Source organism: Cyprinus carpio, chromosome A16 (assembly GCF_018340385.1).
Source record: "Cyprinus carpio isolate SPL01 chromosome A16, ASM1834038v1, whole genome shotgun sequence".
In the NCBI taxonomy this organism is placed as follows: Eukaryota; Metazoa; Chordata; class Actinopteri; order Cypriniformes; family Cyprinidae; genus Cyprinus; species Cyprinus carpio.
In genome coordinates this window covers 10,081,009-10,096,152 of record NC_056587.1, presented here as the reverse complement: position 1 = coordinate 10,096,152, position 15,144 = coordinate 10,081,009, and the positions used below count along the sequence as shown (strand labels likewise).

Sequence of the window (15,144 nt, the reverse complement as noted above, 5' to 3'; positions counted from 1 at the left end):
ATTTCCGCCCTCCCCCATACAAATACCCATCATAGTCCAATACCGTCTCGAGCTAATTAAGCAAGTGTTAATTAAAAATGCTGGAGAGTATGAACGCGAAGAATTGTTATGGAAACGTTGAAGTTAATCAAGCTTTCAAATTATTGATAACATCCTGAGACCGGTGATCGATCGGGAAGACATTAAGAGGCGAAATAAAGCAGATATTTGTGCGAGCAAGAGAGAGCACGCGTGCGAGAGAGTTTATGTGAATGTCGCAGTATTTTATGCCTTGTGTGTTTTTGTCAGATCTAATTTTCTTACTCTGCCATCCATTTTTTTGTAACCTATTAACGGAAAGATTCTCATTGAGTTCTTGCAATTGCCTACATATTTTGTCCCAGACCTGTGCGCCTGCTGAATAGAACATGACTCTCGAGATGCTGCAATTGAAAAATCACACTCACTTACAACTATGCAAAGGCCACTCGGTTAAGTCTTTGGAAATTAATATTTCCTCGTCCCCTACATGCTCTTATTCAATCCAGCACGCGGTAGTTGTGCTTTACGTCTTCACCCCTTTTGTGTGTGCTTGTATGTCGTGTACTTGCAGGCCCGCTTCATCATTCAGCCAGCGATAGGAGCAATTCACCCATAAAGTGGCGCTTTCGGCCATAAATAATATTCAAGTCGGTCTATTGTTAAGTGAAAAGTTGACTGGTGTTTGATATTTTTTTCTTTTTTCCTCCTTCTTCTTTTCCACGGCGACCTCGGGTTAGGACTCATACATCACGGGATGACAGCTATAGAAAGGCCCTAAATTAGCAACTAAATCGAATATTGATCAGGTATGTGCGGCCCTTCGCGTCGCGGTTCCTTGCCGTTTCTCCAGTGGAGAGAGTGAAGGGAGGTAGCGGTGGAGGTGTACGGGAGGAGGGGTGAAGCAGTGGCGCTCTCTCTGTGTTGTATTTCGTTGTTGTTTTGTGTACCGGCAATGTGAGAATTATACACTGATCACATATACAAAAACTTTTTAAAAAAAAGAGTACAACAATCTGATAATAATCACCACCAGCATCTAAAATTTTCGTCCTCATTACAACATTCTAAACAACTTTTTTTACATGTTAGATCTGTAATCAGTTGATAAATAATGACAATGTTAATTTTTAATGACTCAATAAGTGATAATGATCCAAAAAGTGCTTAAGTACCGTATGCCTAAGGTTGCTATGGTTACCTCTTCAGGCCAAAGCGACCAATGATCGCGAGCGTCAATTTACCGCCAGGTGAAAAGAGGCGCTCTTGTTTTTAATCTATCTTTTGTGAACCACATCTAGTTACACACAAAACGTGTATGCACTTATAGTGAATCGCCTCGACTTACCTGTGTATTCGCTAAATCAAACAAGTCGTTTCAGCTCCTTTGTAGGCTAACTATGCATCATCGTTACTCATATAGCATAATTTTATTCAATGTATGCAAAAATAATTATGCACGCCCAGTATCTCAATTAAGAGCAGCTTAATTTGCCTTCAGTTATTAATGACTGAGTGACAGCAAGCGTGGCCGCTTCTAAGCACTCTCTTTCTTTTAGAATGCAAACTTTATATTATCCAATTATCAATTCACCCATGCAGACAAACCCACTCATCCATTTATCTGTCTGCACATCGACATGGTCTTCCTTCATCTCCCTTTCATGTGAATGCTTCCCTAGCATCTATGTTGAATATGAATTTCTTGCTCAATGAATACTGATTGGCAGTGTTTGTAAATAGTCGTTGTATCTTATTGATGTTCTCGCGCTTTGCTGCTGGTAGTGGGAGGTCCGTTCGTTAGCGCGTGCTGTTAGACAGCGTTTAATGAAACGATCCAGAGACCTCTGACTGGAAGACGCTGTGTCCGGGGCATGGCCGTCCAAACCCAAGGCCGCAGCGTAGGTGGTCAAGGTCATACAAGGTCGCTCACATAAGCCCACTCGTGCTCTTTTTACCAAAGGGCCGGATTGTCAGGGTTGCCGAGTCCAGATCAAATATCGAGTGGTGGCATCATGGACGAACAAGCAGAGCACAGAACTGCGAAGTGTTGGAGATTACAACAGGCTAATTGAAATGGATGCTCCTGAAGCTGAGTGCTAAATGAGGCCTTAAATATTTCTGTTGTTCACTCGAGAGATGTGTCCGGGCCATACACTGCCCCGTGTATCATCTCCCAAATCAAATACTGACCTTTGACATTAGACACATTTATTTAAAAATCTGTCAAAATTCGTCAATTATTCCAACGTGCACGTAAATCAGATCAGAGGCTGCAACTGATTTTCATTGGCCCGATGATTTAAGCACCATGGACAGCGCACTGCTTTCGCCTAAACCAAAACTTCTCACTTTATTTATCGTTCATTTTTAGTCTTTTAGTTAGTCTGGCATTTCGCTGAATAGGCTACTGTTTTACATTTTTACTTCGTCACCAGGACAGCACTGCATGCGTGTATTCTTGCAGAGCTCGAGCTGAAATTCGTCACGCACGTTTGGAAATTTTAGAATATTTGATACGCACGCGTCTTTGTTTTTTGCATTTTATTTCCATCAGAAAATTCATAGCGTGCTAGTAGATGCCCTCGCCGCTCATCAGCGACGTTCTTGGCAAACACTTTCAGAACTTCGCTTGAGGACAATTCCGGCAGCCATCTGTTTCTGGCAGAGCTACGCGCACGGGGCAGGAAGCTGAATTAACAAATTTTGAGGGGGAAAGGTGTTTGTCAGTCAGTAAGGTCGTTACTGTGAATGTGCACCACTTTATTTATTTTCATTCTCGCTCCCACTTTTCTTGAGAGCGAACAGAAGGTAAGAAAACACATGTTGTTTTCCTGTTCCTTTTTTTTTCTTTCCTGGCAAAGTGCCGTGATCCTTGCTTTTGCAATTCCGAGTCTTAACACGATACTTTTTCTTATTATCACTCTCTGAAACAAAGTCCACCGTATTTTTCTAGCATTCCTTTGCACTATTTACCCCGCAGTTATCTGAACTGGACGTTTTACACACCTTTAATAGCTAGTGAAAGTCATATTATGCTATATCACTCCATGCATTAATGCCTAGTGACTATACATAAAGTCAAACAAGATTTTATGTCTAAAGAGAAGTGAAAGCATTTTAATCATTCAGTGTAGTTTGACAGGAAGAAATAATGTAGATAGATAGATCTATCATTTGTCATGCGGATACACACCGCAAGTTGTTCCTTAAAACTTTTATAATCAACTAAAACCAGTGCCCTGTCTGTCTGTCTGTCTGTCTGTCTGTCTGTCTGTCTATCTATCTATCTATCTATCTATCTATCTGTCTATCTGTCTATCTGTCTGTCTGTCTGTCTGTCTGTCTCACTGTTGATGTTTTCTTAAGCGTCTGAAAAGAATACATCAGTATAACTGATTAATGAGCATCTCAGTTATTTGTGTCTTCAAGGCCCTGTGGTGCAGGTGGAGATGAAGTGGAGTAAAGTGTGAAAAGGGATCTGGAGGGAGACAAAGATGTTCACACACAGTGGAATCGCTGCGGTGCCCATCACAAAACGAGAAGTGAATCAGAGAGAATCACTGCAGAGTAAGTAAAGGAAACCAATACCCCATTGGGTGAAGTAATACAAACAGAGAGCCAGATTATAAGGAGGGGATGAAGTGACTGAGAATGAGAGAGAGAGAGAGGGAGAAGGAAGAGATGAATGAAAGGTAATTGCATTAGAAAGTAAAGAAGGCCAGAAGGAAGGAAATGATTAGAGGAAAAGAGACTGATAGCCGATAGAGAGGGAGTCGGAGAGATGGACAGAGAGAGAGAAGGGGGGTGGGGTGGGGGTGTTCATTTACTCCTTTCATTCAATACACACTGACACTCCCTCAGTGTCAATACAGAGAGTGTTTGTGTCTCCTCTAAGCACACTATCTAGGTAACTTGTCTCTGTTAGTTGTTGTACTGTATGTCTGAAAGAGTATTATACTTCGAATGTATTGGTATCTATTAGTATTTTATTTAGTATTATTTTAGTATTCTTGAAAGTTTCAAGTATGTGTATATATATATATATATATATATATATATATATATATATATATATATATATATATATATATATATATATATATATAGATATATATATATATACACACACACATATTAATGAAACTTCTATAAATTATTTTGCATATAATTCATTTAGAAGTGATTTAGCATGAATTACTTTGTAGGTGTATTACTTGTATATTATAATTATTATTTATATCTAAAACCCTAATTTGCTGCATTTTCTTAAACAAACCATTTAGAATCCCCAAAACATGTTGTAAAAGCATGTGATGATCAAAAAAGACTCAAGATAAACCGCTGGCTTCTGACCCTCAACAGCCATTTTCCTCTTCAGCATCATAATCTCACTTCAATCTAACATTTGCATTTGAGGCAATTCATTCATTTTGGCAACTGTGTAGTATGAAATAACAGTAATCACACCAAGCGCTGAATGTCTTTTCTCTCTGTCTCTCTGCCTCTTCTCGTTCTCCTTTTGTCATTGACCTTTGGACCCCATCTCTGTCTGCATATTGACTGTTGGACTGCGAGTCACTTGAGCTAGCTGTCGATACTTACCTGGTTTAGACACCCTGAGAGCTGTGGTCGTCAAGCAGACACAGTGAGAGTAGGGGAAAAGAGACACATGCTGGATGAGAATTAAGAGAGAGAGGGATTTATGAGGTCATTTTATTATATCATTTAGTGTCATTTTTTTATATAAGGACATTAAATGTGAGTTATACCAAAAAAAAAAAAAAAAAGCGGAGATAACCCACAAATCTACGTTTAAGATTATTCACCAAGGTTATATAAAAATGTGTAAATTCACAGACATATTTGTAGTGACCTTTGCAATGCGAGCCTATAAACGTCACTTCTATGGCACACAGCTCTATTCAGCGCCTGTTTTACAGTCCACTCCAGCTTCTCCACGCTCTACCTCTCATTCCTTCTCTCCCTCTTTCCTTTTTACTCTTTTCATTTCCTTTAATCTCTCACTCCCTCCTCTTTCTCACTCCCTGTCACTTTGATTTCCCTATCCACTGGCCCGGCTCTCTGTGTGCATGAGTCTGTGCAAGTCTGTAAGTGAGAGCAGGAGAGACAGACTGTTAAAATATGTTTGTATTCACAAATGGCTGTTGTTGTTTTGGTCTATACATCTGACCAAAAATGTTATAAATTACTAATTATGCTGCCACATAATGTCACACATGTATAGACCAGACTCTCATTCTTGGTCATGCTTTTTTTCTCTCTAGTTCTTTTATGTATGAATCGTGAAAAAGCCATGCGTGTCTCATTGAATGTATGTATTTATATTAGAATAGACAGTGTCTGCATGGGCCACAGAAATCCTGGGAGTGAGAAGGGCAGAGCATCAGCATGCGGGTGTTGGGGTGTATATGTGTGTGTGCATGTGGATGGGGGGAGAGGCAAAGGGTCCCCCTCTTGTAGACAGTTTGACTGATGACATGCATTAAACAGTTAATCTGTCTGATTGAATGTTTGCTTCCTCCAAATTGAAACATTAAACAACAAGGCGAGAAGCGGGAGGGAGCGAGAGGCCGAGGAGGGGAGCTGGGATATGGCTTCATCTACTCCCCAAATCATGCAAAGAACGGACTGGAATATATAATATTGTGCTGTGAGTGAGGGAGAACGAGAGCGAGAGGAAGAGGGAGATTGGAAGGGACAGTGTGTGTGTGTGTGTGTGCTGTAGGAAGGGACAGGGAATAAGTGAAGGGGAAAGCAGCTGGACAGGAACAAACAATGAGAATGAAGGGATGGTGAAAGACGAGAAGGATGGTAGTTAAGATGAAGGAAAAGAAGAGCGATTGATATGAAGGGTGTGGTATTATAGTAAGAAAAAAGAAAGAAAAAGAATGCAAGACTTGGAAATTCTCATCTTTATCACTTTGTAGTCCATGTAACCTGAAAGTTGTCGCCCTCCTAGTTTTGTCATAGCATTTAAATCTGTGAAGTGAGGTGATTGCCTTCTGATGGACCTCTTTAGATGTCAAAACTCAGTTAAACAGAGTTACAAAAAAAAAGTTTTTTTCTACATTGTTGTTAGAGTGCCAAGTATGTTGCCAGTCATTCTCTTTTCTTGCAAAAATGTCACTGGAGTGTTACAATTAAACGAAGGTTTTGAAATGTAAACTGACTTTCTACTGGCACACTAAATCAAAAGATATAACTCAATGTATTTTTTTTGTTAATAACTTAACATGCTTAAGCCTTTCGCAGACTATTATCACAAATGTAGAATATAAATATAATTTTTACACTGTATGATTGCATATGTGTATATCTACAGTATATGCAATGTATAAATATATATTTTATATAAATATATTTGACATATATTCACAACACTCTGATTATAATGATGAAATCAAGGGCATGTGAATCCAGACACTGAAGTAAATCTGGAAACCAGGTATAATAATTTTTCCCTTAACCCTAGTGAGGAGTTTATATGTGACATTTATATACAGTGTATAAATCTGTTCTTCCTTAGGCTACGCATTTAACCAAAATAACGGTCTCTTTTTTTTCCTTTTCTGCCATCACCTGATCTTTTTTTTTCTTATATTGTAGCTGGATAATTGCAGAATGCCACACAAGATGACGGATTGAAGACCAGATGAGCCTATGGATGCTCTCACATCAACGAACACGAAAAAGCAGAGCGATCACAACATAAATAGACAGATTGCAGGATGGATGAATTGATAGATCTTTTAGAGAAGGTCAAACTTCTGTGCGCACACTCTCAAACCATCGTGAAAAGAAGAGAAATTGATTGCCGCTCACAAAAGGGTTGAAATGACCAAGAAATTATTTTTCTGGGCAATGAACATTGTGAGTGAGAGAGAAGAAGAGAAAGGGGGAAAATACCCAGCCTCTTTGTATGAATTGTCTCAAAGGTAACTATAGTCATCTTCAAGATGTTGCCAGTGTTCTGGTCAAATGGCCACTCTACCAGACCAGACCAGAGCGGTTTTGAGTTTCGGTACCTCATCTGGCCTCGAATGTAGCCTTCATATTTCGCCAAAGGAGATGGCCATGATGTCATCATTTCACCTGTCAAAAGTCTGTCAAAGTTACCTTGGAGACAACTGGCACCCGTGGAACCCTAGTGCCCCATGGCACAAGCTTTCGATTGTGGATATCACAGTTCTTCGATTGATGGATGCCTCCAATCCACACTATATTACCCTGCTGGGGTGCCAATGAAGACATCTAACACTCCCACCCCTTCCCACAGTGTAAATAAAGACATCTAGGGGGAAAAAATGAATGCTTCTTTAATCATATGACGTCTGTGTGCACCAAGCCGTTCAAACGGCGCGCCACTAATGGACTGCTGATGAATAGACAAAGGGAACAACCATCCACAGTGAGCAGAACAAATAGGCCTCCAGCACAAATGGAGATGTAAGTGAACCCACTCACTCACGTTTGGATATGTAGATTGCGGTTCAGATGATCACACCCACAGACAGAGATGAATATATGGGCTCGTGAGCAAATAAATACGTCGAGCCTTATTGTGAGCTCACCGAGAGGCCATTACCACGAATCCGCATGCTAATCATAATTAATCACTTACTTATTAAGCGTTAATTGCGCTGCGCAAATGTATCCTCGCCCAGAAATGCCCTGATATTGAAGTTGCTGGGCCTAGACAAGGCAATATTAATTTATTCTTACTTATTAATTTCCCTAATTAAAACAACAAGACCTAGATATATAAGTGTATTATTTGTGTAATAAATGAGGGTTTTAAAAAGCAAAAGCAAGTCAAGCGTGTCGCTGTACAAACCATAAATCATCTTCTCGGGGGTTGATTCATACTCTTCATCATTTCTGAGCCAAACGAACACATTACGATGGCACCCAAGTCTATATAATTACGCACATCCTTTAAAAAAAATAAAAAATTCATTTAGATAAACTGTTTTACTCCTAATAGAACTTGCTGATCTCTTTCCACTAAAGCTTAATCATCTATCTAATAGGATCAGGATGTGTTACTGCTTTGCAGGCCTCTCTGAAACTAACATTGCCACTTTTAGGGAGAGTTTGCCACTCACGGGTCCGCGAGCAGAAATTGTTCAATTTAGGCCCAAACTGTTGGCATGTTGCTTTAGTCTAGTTCTTGGTTGTGGGTTAACTTAATGAGTGTCCCTTGTTTTCCCCCGTCTCGGTTTTCTCCATGCATTTTTATCGGTTTCCTCATTTCTTTTTCTCCATTTCCAAAATGGTCCACCTGAGCGGGCTAAGCGAGGGCGGGGTGCCCTAATAGCGCTAATGCCCAGTAATACGGGCCAGATATTATAGTCTAAGCGCTGTCACAACGCGTTAGCCGCCGCAGACTGACGTGTCAATGCTAGTGAACGCAGGTGATATGGCGGGGCAGGAAGCGCGGCCCGGTAATCGTCTAACACAGACACGTTTATTTTGAGTGTCGCTCTCTCCCTCATTCTTCCTCCCTCTTCCTCCCTCACACTCACACACCGTCTTTCTCCAGGATTTGAGCGCGTGAAGGCTAACGACCCGTGCGCGCTCCTGCGGTCACGGAGCGGTGCGCGCTTCGTTGGTGATTTATGCGTGTGTGTAATTGAGTGTTAATAAAAGGTTGTCCGTAGCGCGTGTAATTGTGTGTTCAAGACTTTCTGTGTGCGAGCGTGGATGTAATTGGGTGTTATCGATGTGGCGTGTGCATTTGTATGAGTAAGGCTAACTTCAGGCTGGACGCGCGAATACAAGCTTTTTCTACAGGTTCTGTTCTCGTCTCGCTCTCGTGTTCCATGTATCTTAGGGCGCTGTGACCGCCCTTTAACAGACCGAAGACGACGTACACTAGAGGGCATTCTATGGGTTGTATCAACACATTTGTATGGCTCAGTCGAAGTCTCTCTCTTTGCTAACTTTGACCAACTCATTTAGTTCTGACAGCAGAACTATTATTATTATTATTATTATTATTATTTTTACACTTTATCACAAGAGCAAGGCTGAATATCAGTACAGTTGTGTGAATCGGCTGTAGTGCTGTGCACTGTGCTGATATTCAATAGGCCTACTGCAGCATTATTGTGAGTGTGATATTGCCAGCATCTCTATAAAAGGTTGTTAATATAACTTAATATCCACATTTCATGCATAAAAAGGTGGTGTATTTAATCTCTGCAAACAAAAATATTTCCAAATGAAGCCAAAGTGACAAAAAATCTGGTCAGTAACAGCATGTATGAGTGGAGTGGAGTGACAAAAATTTCCACTCACCCACTCAAAACATTCAGTCTGCTCTAGTTCCACTCCTGGATTTCCATTTCTCCACGAGAAAACCACTTTCTGAGTGATCCTGGACAAACTCTACTCTTGCTCCACTCACATACTCTGGCCTGAAACACTGTTAACTTTACCGCTAAAATTATAAAACCGAAGCTAACTTGTTAGAATTGTTATATTTTATTTAATTTGCTAGAAATATTTGAAGTTATTATTCACAGATTTAAATAGTATTTATTAGCTCACTAATCAAACAGTTGTTTTTGCAGTACTTGTTATGCTGATCACAATAAGTGGTTCTAAGTAACTGCTTTTCATCTTAGTGTCTTAGAGGCAATCTCATAAAAGCCAGCTTTTTAAAGCTGGGGGTGTGGATGTATATGTGCATATGTACTGTATATATCTAGCATAAGTATATACTGTACAAACTCACTTTTTTTTTTTTTTTTTTTGAGCCCAGAAGGCCACCACTAATGCAAATCTGTTAAAGGGATAGTTCACCCAAAAATGGAAATTCTGTTATTGTTTATTCATCCTCATGTCACACACTTGTATTGTATTGAAAAATACATTCCAATGAATGTTCAGACAAAACCATGTCTAGTCTAGAGCTTTGTGCTGTGGTTGTGGGGTGTTTGTGTGATGCAGAGGTATACAGTATAATACAGTATACAATATTGTGCTAAAAATAGAACATCTGATTGGCTAAAGAATTTGACATGATCCAGTCATTTCAATGAAATATAAAATGTATTTTGTTTATTAACAACTTGTGTTTTGTCCTATATATTTTAAAGACTCATGAAATGTATGATGTATTTTGTGCACATCTGAAGTAGAACAGAACCAAACGTACAGGTGCAGGTTAGTTGTGTGAGTGTGTGTGTGTTTGTGTATGTGTTAAAGAGTGTGCATGGTTTGGGGCCTGTTTAATTGATGTGGGCTGAGCATCGATCCCCCCCGCCTGGTCTAATGAAGGCCTGATTGGTTTGTGAGGGCTGGCTGGTTCTGCTCAGCTGCCTGGGCGGCCCGTACTAATCCACAGCACAGCGCATTAACACACACTCAATCCACCATCACTCTCTGTTGCCCCATCCCAATCTACCTTTCTTAAATTCTTTTCTAGCTGGCTTTTCATTCTTTTTCTCTCTTTATCCATTTTTACCTGAAAGTATTTTTTTCCCATTTCAAACCATTTTACACCTGTTGAACTGAATAGCACCTTCGACAACTAAATTTAATATTCAATTCAATATTAAGGCAGAAACAAAAATTATTAAACATAAATAGTTGGCCTTCATATTGACCACTATGTTGATCACATGACCAGCTGACTCTGTTTTTTTTTTTTTTTTTTTTTATCATGGTGAGTCCACCATCTATCTTTGCATATGTTGGTTGTTAACTGCTTCACCCTTGCTGTTTTTTTTAATTATGTAATGTTATACTAAATTATAATAACAGTAATTGTTCTGTACCATTCCATGTTCTTTTATGTTCTACAGAAATGTAATTTCCAACAACTCTTTAAACTACAACAAGAAGCGGCCTACTGCTATTGACAAAAATCTCCCAGGGACTGAAGGTTCCCAACATGCACTGCAGGTTTGAGTTCTTCCTCACTGTGTCTACATGATGTTGATTGTCAGAATTGCCAGTCAGGACAGTTGAGAGACAAAAAACAAAAACAAAACAAAAAAAAAACAGTTATTGATGCAACACACAATATGTAAATATGTAGGGTATGTAAATTTTATCATTACACTATAATAATTGGTGTTAATTTGATTTGTTATAATTTTGTTGAAATAAATAAATGAAATAAATGCATAAATATACAACATTAAACACACACTATGGTTCAAATATGTGAGGTTGATAAGAAATATATATACGTGTGTATGTGTGCACACACATATATATATATATATATACACACACACACACACACACACACACACTCACACACACATATATATATATATATATATATATATAATATATATATATATATATATAGATATATATATATATATATATACACACATATGTACATATATACATTTACGTTTTTGAAAAAAACTACATTAAAAAAAAAACATACTCACCAGGGCCGCATATAAAATTGTGAAATATTATTATTATTATTATCTAAAATAACTCTTTTCTATTTTAATGTTTTAAAATGTAATTTGCTCCTGTGATGTAAAGCTGAATTTTCAGCAGCCATTTGGTGCTCAAGCAACATTTCTTATTATTATCAGTTGAAAACAGTTGTGCAGCTTTTTCAGGATGGTTCAGAAGGTTCAGCCTTTATTTGAAAAATAAACCTTTTCTAACATTTTAAATATCTTTACTGTCATTTTTAATCAGTTTGATGCATCCTTTCTGAATAAAAGTATTAATTTCTTTCAAAAACTGTTAACATTTTTCTTATCTTATAAGATTTTATCTTAATTCAAAAATGTTAAATATCTTTTATATATTGCAAGGGCTAGGTAACCTTTTGAGCACAACTTTCTGTTTCAGTACGGATTATCTTATTTATCCGATGTTGTACTGTTTTATTTATGTGAAGTTATATTCCCCCTCACTGTTGATATCATAATTTGTTATCACACATAATGCTTTTTGTCAGGTACACATCTGTTCTCATAAATCTCATAGTGGATTCACACTGTTAAAGAAGGTGACAGCCCAGTTACAGAAAGCTGGTGGCAGATCTTGGGGATTGGTAGCCGTGATATGGTTTCCACATCAGACTGACTCACAAAATTTGTCAAAGCAATCTCCCTGGTGCTTTCCTCTCCAGAGGTGTCTCAGTTTTGCCACTTCACTGGTCAGTAAATTTTGATCCTCCAGCTTTTTCGATGAGTTTTTGCTTTTATCCAGCCTTTCCATTTATATCAGTTCTTTATTTTTGACACTAGCTTTCACCACTTGTCACTTGTTGATACCGTGGCACATATCTGACCTTTCGTACTGTCAGCAACCCTTAAAAACCCCCTCAACTGAAAATAGGCTAATATTAATTACTTACACAAAATAATTACAGAACGCCAAAGCTTTTAAGCCTATTATGTTCAGTCACAATGACCCTTGTCAGTTTGCCCATTTGCACATTCACTACTTGATTGTCATCTTCCAAACACATTATTTGTCCGTTCTTTTACATTAAATGTAAAGCTTATTTAAACATGTATTGAATTTTCAACATTTATCAGCTTGATAGTTTTCCTCTTTAAAAAAGAAAAGCAATTAAGAAGAGATTTTTATTTGTAATGGTGGACTGCCAAGAGGCAATGTGCAGTTCATTTAGTTATATGAATTCAATAAACTGAAAGGGGGAGCAGGTCTAATGCAAACTGCAATGAAAACATTAAATCTGCAAACACATTACATGCTGAACATGTGACAGAGTGCCAATGATAATTATAGTGCACACGTGAGGAGTATGAAAGAGATGACGTGAAGAAAATGTAAAAGGGTCCAGACTGATTACATATGTTGAATTAATTGTATTGTGAAGTTATGTATTTGTTTAACAATTGTACGCCAATGATTGTGGCTGCATAAGATTTTTCTGTTGGCCTAAACGAGTGAAGATATATATATATATATATATATATATATATATATATATATATATATATATATATATATATATATATATATATATATAATATATATATATATATATATATATATTATAAATATATATATATATATTTATACCAGCAAAGGTTGAGATTGTCTTGCGTCATGTGTCAGGCACTCATTGACTGAACTAAATGAACAGCTTAGACTGGTATCATTCATACAGATGGCTGTGATGTGCATGTTAGTGGTTGTGTATGTTGGCCCGTATGAGTGTGTCATTGTGACTGAGTGACAGTTTACTAGAAAGACATGCCACCCACGTATCCGTCCCGCCTTGTATCTGTGAGTCCACACAGCATATCAACCATGCTGTGCAATGGCCACCTTTGTTATCTGTCACTCTCTGTCAGTCAACAAGCTGGTGGAAACGCTCTGAATTCTGTACCTGGGCTAGCTTGGCCATTGGGGTTGTGATATTTAAGAGTGAGAATTAGCCACAAGACCAGCTTCAAGGTCATCACATGTGGAAAACTCCACAGATGTTGGACTCTTATTTAGAAGGCCTGGTAGTGTATTTCTGGTGGTCATACAGTTGACATGAAATTAATGTATTTTTGCACTTAATGCATGTTGCTGGTCTCATTCTGCACAATGCCAATTTTCGCCTTCATAATCTTCAGTCAAAAAAAGTCTAAATTTTTGTGATTATTTTTTTTTCACAATATGTTGGGCACAATTTCCGTTTAATTCTGACTTCGAAGGATAGATCAATGACTTTAGTGGTTTATAATTCTGAAAATACTTGAGTGAATAGAGTGTAAATCTGTTCTTCAGCGCTAGGTTATCTGTTGTTTTTTTAAGAAAAAAAACCCACAAACCTTATACAATCACCACACAATCACTGTGTGCCATTTTCTTTCTGTCAATGGTGACATGAAAAGCTCTCAGTGGTTTCTAATGCTGTTACAACATTCAGTTTCCCCTCAGATGGCACAATAGCAGCTTTAGTGTTCAGTCCTTCAGCAACAGCTCAGTTTTGTTGGTTCAACTTGTAGACTTGGATTTTTTTATTTATTTTTGCTTATCATTGAAGTCAATGACTGAGCATATTTGAGTGGATGCTGTCTGAAAGCACAAATAATGTTTTATTGGATTTAGATTGTAAGGTAGAGCAGATATGGCTCTAGATCAGCTCAGTGTGTTTATCTTGTCAATTTACTGTGGTATAATGGTTAAAAATAAGCTTCAATGTTTCACTTAAACAAGGATACAGTCACTGATCGAGGTGTGGGTCATCACAGCTGTCAATCACTCAGAAGTCAGGTTTGTCATTTTAGTCAGTACTGGTTTCCACAAACCTCTTTTCACACACACAAACACACTGGCAGATATGCACTCTCACACACACACACACACACACGGTGCTAAGTGGTGTGTGTTTACAGCTTGTTCATTTCCACTCTGCAACTGTTGGCTAAGAGAGTAGGGGCAAGAGAGGGAGAGAAAAAGAGGGTGATCGGAAGAGAGAGGGAGGGCCGGCGGGCAGTGTTTTTGTCCTGAAGAGAAATAGCCCTCTAGCTTGTAATTGGAGGCAAAGAAAGAGAGAAAGAAGAGGGAGGGAGCGACAGCAGAAATTGCTTGGCTAGGGCTGTGTGGGATGATAGTGTTTTTGACAGGTAAATAAGGCTGTGATTGTCGACAGTTACACTGCACCTTTCTGACCCCCACACACACTGGCCTCCTCCATCTATATTTCACTCTGACACGCGTGCTGACTGCCCCTCTCTCTTTCTCCTTCTCTCTGTCCCCCTCTATTCCTTTCTGTCTTATAATCCCTCAATCCTCTTTCTAGTTCTTCCTTTTCTTGCGTCTTTATTGTATGTTTCTTTATACGCAGAGCCCAGTATACAGCACATGAATGTTCTCACCTTAAATTTGAAACTGATTTACAAAAACAAATTCACTTGTACACCGTCACACACTATGCATAATGACTTTTTTTTATATAAGTCTAGAATTTGTACAACTTCATGAAAACTTCATACCACTTCATGAAATAACTAGTGCAAAATGATAAACAAAGCTTTATGATACAATCACAATATTCTGCAGTGCTCAGGTAACTTCATGTTGACAGACAGACAGACAGACAGACAGACAGACAGATAGATAGATAGATAGATAGATAGATAGATA

At 38.4% G+C, this 15,144-nt stretch overlaps 1 protein-coding gene across 1 annotated transcript in view; it reads left to right on the top strand.

The window, feature by feature from the left end:
• Positions 1-15,144, top strand: part of LOC109106704 (ETS domain-containing transcription factor ERF-like) — a 68,421-nt gene that overhangs the window by 9,916 nt on the left and 43,361 nt on the right. The window contains 3 exon segments of the mRNA XM_042772568.1: positions 3,451-3,588; positions 6,649-7,488; positions 10,854-10,953. The gene's annotated coding sequence lies outside the window, so the exon portion shown is untranslated.